Source organism: Oncorhynchus nerka, linkage group LG10, assembly GCF_034236695.1.
Source record: "Oncorhynchus nerka isolate Pitt River linkage group LG10, Oner_Uvic_2.0, whole genome shotgun sequence".
Taxonomy (NCBI): domain Eukaryota; kingdom Metazoa; phylum Chordata; class Actinopteri; order Salmoniformes; family Salmonidae; genus Oncorhynchus; species Oncorhynchus nerka.
The window spans coordinates 99,994,178-100,006,940 of NC_088405.1; the positions used below are offsets into that span (position 1 = coordinate 99,994,178).

General features: G+C 49.0%; 1 pseudogene; it reads right to left on the reverse strand.

Annotated features, from left to right (window-relative positions):
• The window catches only part of LOC135573741 (transcription factor SPT20 homolog), a 59,614-nt pseudogene that overhangs the window by 31,184 nt on the left and 15,667 nt on the right, over window positions 1-12,763 (reverse strand).

The window sequence follows — 12,763 nt, forward strand, 5'->3', positions numbered from 1 at the left end:
TGGAACTCGTAAGCCTTCTCTGATTGGGTTGGAACTCGTAAGCCTTCTCTGATTGGGTTGGAACTCGTAAGCCTTCCTTGGAACTCTTCTCTGATTGGGTTGGAACTCGTAAGCCTTCTCTGATTGGGTTGGAACTCGTAAGCCTTCTCTGATTGGGTTGGAACTCGTAAGCCTTCTCTGATTCTGAGCCTTCTTGATTGGAACTCGTAAGCCTTCTCTGATTGGGTTAAGCCTTCTCTGATTGGGTTGGAACTCGTAAGCCTTCTCTGATTGGTTGGAAGCCTTCTCTGATTGGGTTGGAACTCTGATTGGGTTGGAACTCGTAAGCCTTCTCTGATTGGGTTGGAACTCGTAAGCCTTCTCTGATTGGAACTCGTAAGCCTTCTCTGATTTGGGTTGGAACTCGTAAGCCTTCTCTGATTGGGTTGGAACTCGTAAGCCTTCTCTGATTGGGTTGGAACTCGTAAGCCTTCTCTGATTGGGTTGGAACTCGTAAGCCTTCTCTGATTGGGTTGGAACTCGTAAGCCTTCTCTGATTTGTAAGCCTTCTCTGATTGGAACTCGTAAGCCTTCTCTGATTGGGTTGGAACTCGTAAGCCTTCTCTGATTGGGTTGGAACTCGTAAGCCTTCTCTGATTGGGTTGGAACTCGTAAGCCTTCTCTGATTGTTGGAACTCGTAAGCCTTTCTGATTGGTTGGAACTCGTAAGCCTTCTCTGATTGGGTTGGAACTCGTAAGCCTTCTCTGATTGGGTTGGAACTCGTAAGCCTTCTCTGATTTGGGAATTCGTAAGCCTTCTCTGATTGGGTTGGAACTCGTAAGCCTTCTCTGATTGGGTTGGAACTCGTAAGCCTTCTCTGATTGGAACTCGTAAGCCTTCTCTGATTGGAACTCGTAAGCCTTCTCTGATTGGAACTCGTAAGCCTTCTCTGATTGGGTTGGAACTCGTAAGCCTTCTCTGATTGGGTTGGAACTCGTAAGCCTTCTCTGATTGGGTTGGAACTCGTAAGCCTTCTCTGATTGGGTTGGAACTCGTAAGCCTTCTCTGATTGGGTTGGAACTCGTAAGCCTTCTCTGATTGGGTTGGAACTCGTAAGCCTTCTCTGATTGGGTTGGAACTCGTAAGCCTTCTCTGATTGGGTTGGAACTCGTAAGCCTTCTCTGATTGGGTTGGAACTCGTAAGCCTTCTCTGATTGGAACTCTGATTAAGCCTTCTCTGATTGGAACTCGTAAGCCTTCTCTGATTGGAACTCGTAAGCCTTCTCTGATTGGGTTGGAACTCGTAAGCCTTCTCTGATTGGGTTGGAACTCGTAAGCCTTCTCTGATTGGGTTGGAACTCGTAAGCCTTCTCTGATTGGGTTGGAACTCTGATTGGAACGTAAGCCTTCTCTGATTGGGTTGGAACTCGTAAGCCTTCTCTGATTGGGTTGGAAAGCCTTCTCTGATTCGGTTGGAACTTGTAAGCCTTCTGATTGGATTGGAACTCGTAAGCCTTCTCTGATTGGAACTCGTAAGCCTTCTCTGATTGGAAGCCTTCTCTGATTGGGTTGGAACTCGATTGGAACTCGTAAGCCTTCTCTGATTGGGTTGGAACTCGTAAGCCTTCTCTGATTGGGTTGGAACTCGTAAGCCTTCTCTGATTGGGTTGGAACTCGTAAGCCTTCTCTGATTTGGCCTTCTCTGTTGGAACTCGTAAGCCTTCTCTGATTGGAACTCGTAAGCCTTCTCTGATTGGGTTGGAACTCGTAAGCCTTCTCTGATTGGGTTGGAACTCGTAAGCCTTCTCTGATTGGGTTGGAACTCGTAAGCCTTCTCTGATTGGGTTGGAACTCTGATTGGGTAAGCCTTCTCTGATTGGGTTGGAACTAAGCCTTCTCTGATTGGGTTGGTAAGCCTTCTCTGATTGGGTTGGAACTCGTAAGCCTTCTCTGATTGGGTTGGAACTCGTAAGCCTTCTCTGATTGGGTTGGAACTCGTAAGCCTGATTTCTCTGATTGGGTTTGGCCTTCTCTGATTGGGTTGGAACTCGTAAGCCTTCTCTGATTGGGTTGGAACTCGTAAGCCTTCTCTGATTGGGTTGGAACTCGTAAGCCTTCTCTGATTGGGTTTGTAAGCCTTCTCTGTTGGAACTCGTAAGCCTTCTCTGATTGGGTTGGAACTCGTAAGCCTTCTCTGATTGGGTTGGAACTCGTAAGCCTTCTCTGATTGGTTGGAACTCGTGGAAGCCTTCTCTGATTGGGTTGGAACTCGTAAGCCTTCTCTGATTGGGTTGGAACTCGTAAGCCTTCTCTGATTGGCCTTCTCTGATTGGGTTGGAACTCGTAAGCCTTCTCTGATTGGGTTGGAACTCGTAAGCCTTCTCTGATTGGAACTCGTAAGCCTTCTCTGATTGGAACTCGTAAGCCTTCTCTGATTGGGTTGGAACTCGTAAGCCTTCTCTGATTGGGTTGGAACTCGTAAGCCTTCTCTGATTGGGTTGGAACTCGTAAGCCTTCTCTGATTGGGTTGGAACTCGTAAGCCTTCTCTGATTGGGTTGGAACTCGTAAGCCTTCTCTGATTGGGTTGGAACTCTGATTGGGTTGGAACCGTAAGCCTTCTCTGATTGGGTTGGAACTCGTAAGCCTTCTCTGATTGGGTTGGAACTCGTAAGCCTTCTCTGATTGGGTTGGAACTCGTAAGCCTTCTCTGATTGGGTTGGAACTCGTAAGCCTTCTCTGATTGGGTTGGAACTCGTAAGCCTTCTCTGATTGGAACTCGTAAGCCTTCTCTGATTGGAACTCGTAAGCCTTCTCTGATTGGAACTCGTAAGCCTTCTCTGATTGGAACTCGTAAGCCTTCTCTGATTGGGTTGGAACTCGTAAGCCTTCTCTGATTGGGTTGGAACTCGTAAGCCTTCTCTGATTGGGTTGGAACTCGTAAGCCTTCTCTGATTGGGTTGGAACTCGTAAGCCTTCTCTGATTGGGTTGGAACTCGTAAGCCTTCTCTGATTGGGTTGGAACTCGTAAGCCTTCTCTGATTGGGTTGGAACTCGTAAGCCTTCTCTGATTGGGTTGGAACTCGTAAGCCTTCTCTGATTGGGTTGGAACTCGTAAGCCTTCTCTGATTGGAACTCGTAAGCCTTCTCTGATTGGAACTCGTAAGCCTTCTCTGATTGGAACTCGTAAGCCTTCTCTGATTGGGTTGGAACTCGTAAGCCTTCTCTGATTGGGTTGGAACTCGTAAGCCTTCTCTGATTGGGTTGGAACTCGTAAGCCTTCTCTGATTGGGTTGGAACTCGTAAGCCTTCTCTGATTGGGTTGGAACTTGTAAGCCTTCTCTGATTGGGTTGGAACTTGTAAGCCTTCTCTGATTGGAACTCGTAAGCCTTCTCTGATTGGGTTGGAACTCGTAAGCCTTCTCTGATTGGGTTGGAACTCGTAAGCCTTCTCTGATTGGGTTGGAACTCGTGGAAAGCCTTCTCTGATTGGGTTGGAACTCGTAAGCCTTCTCTGATTGGGTTGGAACTCGTAAGCCTTCTCTGATTGGGTTGGAACTCGTAAGCCTTCTCTGATTGGGTTGGAACTCGTAAGCCTTCTCTGATTGGGTTGGAACTCGTAAGCCTTCTCTGATTGGAACTCGTAAGCCTTCTCTGATTGGAACTAAGCCTTCTCTGATTGGGTTGGAACTAAGCCTTCTCTGATTGGGTTGGAACTCGTAAGCCTTCTCTGATTGGGTTGGAACTCGTAAGCCTTCTCTGATTGGGTTGGAACTCGTAAGCCTTCTCTGATTGGGTGGGAACTCGTAAGCCTTCTCTGATTGGGTTGGAACTCGTAAGCCTTCTCTGATTGGGTTGGAACTCGTAAGCCTTCTCTGATTGGAACTCGTAAGCCTTCTCTGATTGGAACTCGTAAGCCTTCTCTGATTGGAACTCGTAAGCCTTCTCTGATTGGGTTGGAACTCGTAAGCCTTCTCTGATTGGGTTGGAACTCGTAAGCCTTCTCTGATTGGGTTGGAACTCGTAAGCCTTCTCTGATTGGAACTCGTAAGCCTTCTCTGATTGGAACTCGTAAGCCTTCTCTGATTGGGTTGGAACTCGTAAGCCTTCTCTGATTGGGTTGGAACTCGTAAGCCGTCTCCGATTGGGTTGGAACTCGTAAGCCTTCTCTGATTGGGTTGGAACTCGTAAGCCTTCTCTGATTGGAACTCGTAAGCCTTCTCTGATTGGAACTCGTAAGCCTTCTCTGATTGGAACTCGTAAGCCTTCTCTGATTGGGTTGGAACTTGTAAGCCTTCTCTGATTGGGTTGGAACTTGTAAGCCTTCTCTGATTGGGTTGGAACACGTAAGCCTTCTCTGATTGGGTTGGAACTCGTAAGCCTTCTCTGATTGGGTTGGAACTCGTAAGCCTTCTCTGATTGGGTTGGAACTCGTAAGCCTTCTCTGATTGGGTTGGAACTCGTAAGCCTTCTCTGATTGGGTTGGAACTCGTAAGCCTTATCTGATTGGAACTCGTAAGCCTTCTCTGATTGGAACTCGTAAGCCTTCTCTGATTGGGTTGGAACTCGTAAGCCGTCTCTGATTGGGTTGGAACTCGTAAGCCTTCTCTGATTGGGTTGGAACTCGTAAGCCTTCTCTGATTGGGTTGGAACTCGTAAGCCTTCTCTGATTGGGTTGGAATTGGTAAGCCTTCTCTGATTGGGTTGGAACTCGTAAGCCCTTCTGGAATTGGGTTGGAACTCGTAAGCCTTCTCTGATTGGGTTGGAACTCGTAAGCCTTCTCTGATTGGGTTGGAACTCGTAAGCCTTCTCTGATTGGGTTGGAACTCGTAAGCCTTCTCTGATTGGGTTGGAACTCGTAAGCCTCTGATTGGGTTCTCTGATTGGGTTGGAACTCGTAAGCCTTCTCTGATTGGGTTGGAACTCGTAAGCCTTCTCTGATTGGGTTGGAACTCGTAAGCCTTCTCTGATTGGGTTGGAACTCGTAAGCCTTCTCTGATTGGGTTGGAACTCGTAAGCCTTCTCTGATTGGGTTGGAACTCGTAAGCCTTCTCTGATTGGAACTCGTAAGCCTTCTCTGATTGGAACTCGTAAGCCTTCTCTGATTGGAACTCGTAAGCCTTCTCTGATTGGGTTGGAACTCGTAAGCCTTCTCTGATTGGGTTGGAACTCGTAAGCCTTCTCTGATTGGGTTGGAACTCGTAAGCCTTCTCTGATTGGGTTGGAACTCGTAAGCCTTCTCTGATTGGGTTGGAACTCATAAGCCTTTTCTGATTGGGTTGGAACTCGTAAGCCTTCTCTGATTGGAACTCGTAAGCCTTCTCTGATTGGAACTCGTAAGCCTTCTCTGATTGGAACTCGTAAGCCTTCTCTGATTGGGTTGGAACTCGTAAGCCGTCACTGATTGGGTTGGAACTCGTAAACCTTCTCTGATTGGGTTGGAACTCGTAAGCCTTCTCTGATTGGGTTGGAACTCGTAAGCCGTCTCTGATTGGGTTGGAATTTGTAAGCCTTCTCTGATTGGGTTGGAACTCGTAAGCCTTCTCTGATTGGGTTGGAACTCGTAAGCCTTCTCTGATTGGGTTGGAACTCGTAAGCCTTCTCTGATTGGGTTGGAACTCGTAAGCCTTCTCTGATTGGGTTGGAACTCATAAGCCTTTTCTGATTGGGTTGGAACTCGTAAGCCTTCTCTGATTGGAACTCGTAAGCCTTCTCTGATTGGAACTCGTAAGCCTTCTCTGATTGGAACTCGTAAGCCTTCTCTGATTGGGTTGGAACTCGTAAGCCGTCTCTGATTGGGTTGGAACTCGTAAACCTTCTCTGATTGGGTTGGAACTCGTAAGCCTTCTCTGATTGGGTTGGAACTCGTAAGCCGTCTCTGATTGGGTTGGAAGCCTTCTCTCTGATTGGGTTGGAACTCGTAAGCCTTCTCTGATTGGAACTCGTAAGCCTTCTCTGATTGGGTTGGAACTCGTAAGCCGTCTCTGATTGGGTTGGAACTCGTAAGCCGTCTCTGATTGGGTTGGAACTCGTAAGCCTTCTCTGATTGGGTTGGAACTCGTAAGCCTTCTCTGATTGGGTTGGAACTCGTAAGCCTTCTCTGATTGGGTTGGAACTCGTAAGCCTTCTCTGATTGAGTTGGAACTCGTAAGCCGTCTCTGATTGGGTTGGAATTTGTAAGCCTTCTCTGATTGGGTTGGAACTTGTAAGCCTTCTCTGATCGGAACTCGTAAGCCGTCTCTGATTGGGTTGGAACTCGTAAGCCGTCTCTGATTGGGTTGGAACTCGTAAGCCGTCTCTGATTGGGTTGGAACTCGTAAGCCTTCTCTGATTGGAACTCGTAAGCCTTCTCTAATTGGGTTGGAACTCGTAAGCCTTCTCTGATTGGGTTGGAACTCGTAAGCCTTCTCTGATTGGGTTGGAACTCGTAAGCCTTCTCTGATTGGGTTGGAACTCGTAAGCCGTCTCTGATTGGGTTGGAATTTGTAAGCCTTCTCTGATTGGGTTGGAACTCGTAAGCCTTCTCTGATTGGGTTGGAACTCGTAAGCCTTCTCTGATTGAGTTGGAACTCGTAAGCCGTCTCTGATTGGGTTGGAATTTGTAAGCCTTCTCTGATTGGGTTGGAACTCGTAAGCCTTCTCTGATTGGAACTCGTAAGCCGTCTCTGATTGGGTTGGAACTCGTAAGCCGTCTCTGATTGGGTTGGAACTCGTAAGCCTTCTCTGATTGGAACTCGTAAGCCTTCTCTAATTGGGTTGGAACTCGTAAGCCTTCTCTGATTGGGTTGGAACTCGTAAGCCTTCTCTGATTGGGTTGGAACTCGTAAGCCTTCTCTGATTGGGTTGGAACTCGTAAGCCGTCTCTGATTGGGTTGGAATTTGTAAGCCTTCTCTGATTGGGTTGGAACTCGTAAGCCTTCTCTGATTGGAACTCGTAAGCCTTCTCTGATTGGGTTGGAACTCGTAAGCCTTCTCTGATTGGGTTGGAACTCGTAAGCCTTCTCTGATTGGGTTGGAACTCGTAAGCCTTCTCTGATTGGGTTGGAACTCGTAAGCCTTCTCTGATTGGGTTGGAACTCGTAAGCCTTCGCTGTTGGCGCCATCTTTCACACATGATTGACTGTTTGATAGACTGACTGACTGACTGTTTGATAGACTGACTGACTGACCGTTTGATAGACTGACTGACTGACTGTTTGATAGACTGACTGACTGACTGTTTGATAGACTGACTGACTGTTTGACAGACTGACTGACTGTTTGATAGACTGACTAACTGACTGTTTGATAGACTGACTGACTGTTTGACAGACTGACTGACTGTTTGATAGACTGACTAACTGACTGTTTGATAGACTGACTGACTGTTTGACTGACTGACTGACTTTGATAGACTGACTAACTGACTGTTTGATAGACTGACTGACCGTTTGACTGACTGACTGTTTGATAGACTGACTGACTGTTTGACTGACTGACTGACTTTGATAGACTGACTGACTGACTGTTTGATAGACTCACTGACCGTTTGATAGACTGACTGACTGTTTGATTGACTGACTGTTTGATAGACTGACTGACTGTTTGATAGACTGACTGACTGACTGTTTGATAGACTGACTGACTGTTTGATAGACTGACTGACTGTTTGATAGACTGACTGTTTGATAGACTGACTGACTGACTGACTGTTTGATAGGCTGACTGACTGACCGTTTGATAGACTGACTGACTGTTTGCTAGACTGACTGACTGACTGTTTGATAGACTGACTGACTGACTGTTTGATAGACTGACTTACTGTTTGATAGACTGACTGACTGTTTGATAAACTGACTGACTGTTTGATTGACTGACTGACCGTTTGATAGCCTGGTTGACTGACCGTTTGACAGACTGGTCAGGTACTCACTCTGTGTCGACGCCATGGGAGATAGGGCTGCCGGGGACAACAACCCCACCTGTCCTAACTGCCCCCCCAGCTGTAACCCCTGCCCCAGCTCCACAGAGTGCTTCCTACTCAGAGACTGGGGCTTGGCTGAGCCGGGGCCTGTTCCTGGGGGGGGGGCGTAAGACACTTAAGGAGACCACTGGTAGCCTGGGCTGAACTATACAGGTTACCTGGGGAGAGGAGAGGGGGAAGAGAGAGAGGAGGAAGAGAGGAGAGGAGGGAGAGAGAAGAGGAGGAAGAGAGGGAGGAGGGAGAGAGGAGAGGAGGAAGAGAGGAGAGGAGGAAGAGAGGAGAGGAGGGAGAGAGGAGAGGAGGAAGAGAGAGAGATGGGAGAAAGTAGAAGCACCAATCAGATGTCAAGTAGAGAAGAACAACTCTCTGGAATGAGATGCAGCCGCAGACCTCCAGGCTGGTTAGAGAGAGAGGGGGGGGGGGTAACCTGAGGAGCTGCTGCCCGACCCGGAGGGTAGTTTGATGGGGGGAGGCCGGTGCTTCACCCCCTTCCCCAACACACCTGGCGACTGAACCAAGGCTGATAGACCATCCACCTGGGGACACACAAAGGGCATTAGGTGAATCAACAACAAGCTCTGTCTCTCTGTCAGGCTGAGAGTTGGTTCTACAGTGTGTTGTGGTGTGTCTCTCTGCCAGGCTGAGAGTTGATTCTACAGTGTGTTGTGGTGTGTCTCTCTGCCAGGCTGAGAGTTGGTTCTACAGTGTGTTGTGGTGTGTCTCTCTACTGGCTGAGAGTTGGTTCTACAGTGTGTTGTGGTGTGTACCCCTGTCTCTCTGCCAGGCTGAGAGTTGGTTCTACAGTGTGTTTTGGTGTGTACCTCTGCCAGGCTGAGAGTTGGTTCTACAGTGTGTTGTGGTGTGTCTCTCTGCCAGGCTGAGAGTTGGTTCTACAGTGTGTTGTGGTGTGTCTCTCTGCCAGGCTGAGAGTTGGTTCTACAGTGTGTTGTGGTGTGTCTCTCTGCCAGGCTGAGAGTTGGTTCTACAGTGTGTTGTGGTGTGTACCTCTGTCTCTCTGCCAGGCTGAGAGTTGGTTCTACAGTGTGTTGTGGTGTGTACCCCTGTCTCTCTACTGGCTGAGAGTTGGTTCTACAGTGTGTTGTGGTGTGTCTCTCTGCCAGGCTGAGAGTTGGTTCTACAGTGTGTTGTGGTGTGTACCTCTGCCAGGCTGAGAGTTGGTTCTACAGTGTGTTGTGGTGTGTAGCTCTGTCTCTCTGCCAGGCTGAGAGTTGGTTCTACAGTGTGTTGTGGTGTGTCTCTCTGCCAGGCTGAGAGTTGGTTCTACAGTGTGTTGTGGTGTGTCTCTCTACTGGCTGAGAGTTGGTTCTACAGTGTGTTGTGGTGTGTCTCTCTGCCAGGCTGAGAGTTGGTTCTACAGTGTGTTGTGGTGTGTCTCTCTGCCAGGCTGAGAGTTGGTTCTACAGTGTGTTGTGGTGTGTACCTCTGTCTCTCTGCCAGGCTGAGAGTTGGTTCTACAGTGTGTTGTGGTGTGTACCTCTGTCTCTCTGCCAGGATGAGAGTTGGTTCTACAGTGTGTTGTGGTGTGTACCTCTGTCTCTCTACTGGCTGAGAGTTGGTTCTACAGTGTGTTGTGGTGTGTACCTCTGTCTCTCTGCCAGGCTGAGAGTTGGTTCTACAGTGTGTTGTGGTGTGTACCTCTGTCTCTCTACTGGCTGAGAGTTGGTTCTACAGTGTGTTGTGGTGTGTCTCTCTACTGGCTGAGAGTTGGTTCTACAGTGTGTTGTGGTGTGTACCTCTGTCTCTCTACTGGCTGAGAGTTGGTTCTACAGTGTGTTGTGGTGTGTCTCTCTACAGGCTGAGAGTTGGTTCTACAGTGTGTTGTGGTGTGTACCTCTACTGGCTGAGAGTTGGTTCTACAGTGTGTTGTGTTGTGTCTCTCTACAGGCTGAGAGTTGGTTCTACAGTGTGTTGTGGTGTGTACCTCTACTGGCTGAGAGTTGGTTCTGTCCTGATTCTGGTTCTGATGCCTGAGTTCCGAGACATTTTCACCTGGCACTTCACACACCTTTATAGATAGAAACCTGGAACACACACACACACGTCAACGCCCTACAACACAGCCAACGCCCTACAACACAGTCAACACCCTACAACGCAGTCAACGCAGTCAACGCCCCACAACACAGTCAACACAGTCAACGCCCTACAACACAGTCACGCTACAAACATAGTCAACGCCAACACAGTCCTAGTCAACATAGTCACGCCTACAACACAGTCAACGCGCCCTACAACACAGTCACGCCCTACAATACAGCCAACACAGTCAACGCCCTACAACACAGTTAATATAGTCAACGCCCTACAACACAGCCAACGCCTACAACACAGTCAACGCCCCAAAACAATACAGCCAACACAGCCAACGCTCCCCACAACACAGTCAACGCCCTAACACACAACACAGTCAACGCCCTACAACACAGCCAACACCCTACAACACAGTCAACGCCCCAAAACACAGTCAACGCCCTACAACACAGCCAACGCAGTCAACGCCCTCCCAGTCAACACAGTCAACGCCCTACAACACAGTCACAGCCTACAAACAGTCAACACAGTCAACGCCCTACAACACAGTCAACGCCCTACAACACAGTCAACGCCCCACCACACAGTACAACACAACACAGTCAACGCCCTACACACAGTCAACGCCCCCACACAGTCAACGCCACCCTACAACACAACGCAGTCAACGCCCTACAACGCAGTCAACACAGTCAACGCCCTACAACACAGTCAACGCCCTACAAACAGTCAACACAGTCAACGCCCTACAACACAGTCAACGCCCTACAACACAGTCAACGCCCCACAACACAGTCAACGCCCTACAACACAGTCAACTCCCTACAACACAGTCAACGCCCTACAACACAGTCAACGCCCCACAATACAGTCAACGCCCTACAACACAGTCAAAGCCCTACAACACAGTCAACGCGGTCAACGCCCTACAACGCAGTCAACGCCCTACAACGCAGTCAATGCCCTACAACACAGTCAACGCCCTACAACACAGTCAACGCCCCACTACACAGTCAACACAGTCAACGCCATACAACACAGTCAATGCCTTACAATACAGTCAACAGTCAACGCCCTACAATACAGTCAACTCAGTCAACGCCCTACAACACAGTCAACAGAGTCAACGCCCTACAACGCAGTCAGCGCCCCACAACGCAGTCAACACCCCACAACTCAGTCAACGCCCTACAACACAGTCAACGCCCTACAACACAGTCAACGCCCTACAACACAGTCAACGCCCTACAACACAGTCAACGCCCTACAACACAGTCAACGCCCTACAACACAGCCAACGCCCTACAACACAGTCAACACCCTACAACACAGTCAACGCAGTCAACGCCCCACAACACAGTCAACACAGTCAACACGGTCAACGCCCTACAACACAGTCAATGCCCTACAACATAGTCAACGCAGTCAACGCCCTACAACACAGTCAACACAGTCAACGCCCTACAACACAGTCAACACCCTACAACACAGTCAACGCCCTACAACACAGTCAACGCAGTCAACACCCTACAACACAGTCAACGCCCTACAACACAGCCAACACAGTCAACGCCCTACAACACAGTCAACGCCCTACAACACAGCCAATGCCCCACAACACAGTCAACACAGTCAACACCCTACAACACAGCCAATGCCCCACAACACAGTCAACACAGTCAACACAGTCAACGCCCTACAACACAGTCAACGCCCACAACAAGTCACAGTCAACGCCCTACAACACAGTCAACGCCCTACAACACAGTCAACGCCCTACAAATACAGCTAACACAGTCAACGCCCTACAACCCAGTTAACGCCCTACAACACAGTCAACACAGTCAACGCCCTACAACACAGTCAACGCCCAATCAACGCCCTACAACACAGTCAACGCCTACAACAAGTCAACAGCTACAACACAGTCAACGCCCTACAACACAGTCAACACAGTCAACGCCACAGTCAACACAGTCAACGCCCTACAACACAGCCAACACCCTACAACACAACACAGTCAACGCCCAAAACACAGTCAACGCCCTACACAGCCAGCAGTCAACGCTTTACAGTCAACACAGTCAACGCCCTACAACGCAGTCAACGCTACAACAAGTCACAGTCAACACAGTCAACGCCCTACAACACAGTCAACGCCTCAAACGCCAACGCCCTACAACACAGTCAACGCCCCACTACACAGTCAACGCCCACAGTCAACGCCCTACAACGCTAGTCAACGCCCTACAACAGTCAACGCCCTACAAACACAGTCAACACAGTCAACGCCCTACAACACAGTCAACGCCCTACAACACAGTCAACACAGTCAACGCCCTACAACACAGTCAACGCCCTACAACATAGTCAACGCCCAATACAACACAGTCAACGCTTTATACAACACAGTCAACGTCCTACGCCCTGTCCACACAGTCAACAAGAGTAACGCCTACAACACAGTCAACGCCCCACAACACAGTCAACGCCCTACAACACAGTCAACACAGTCAACGCCATACAACGCAGTCAACGCCCTACAACACAGTCAACGCCCTACAACACAGTCAACGCAGTCAACGCCCTACAACGCAGTCAACGCCCTACAACACAGTCAACGCCCTACAACACAGTCAACACCCTACAACACAGTCAACGCCCCACTACACAGTCAACACAGTCAACTCCCTACAACACAGTCAACGCCTTACAATACAGTCAACACAGTCAACGCCCTACAACAGTCAGCCCCTACAACACAGTCAA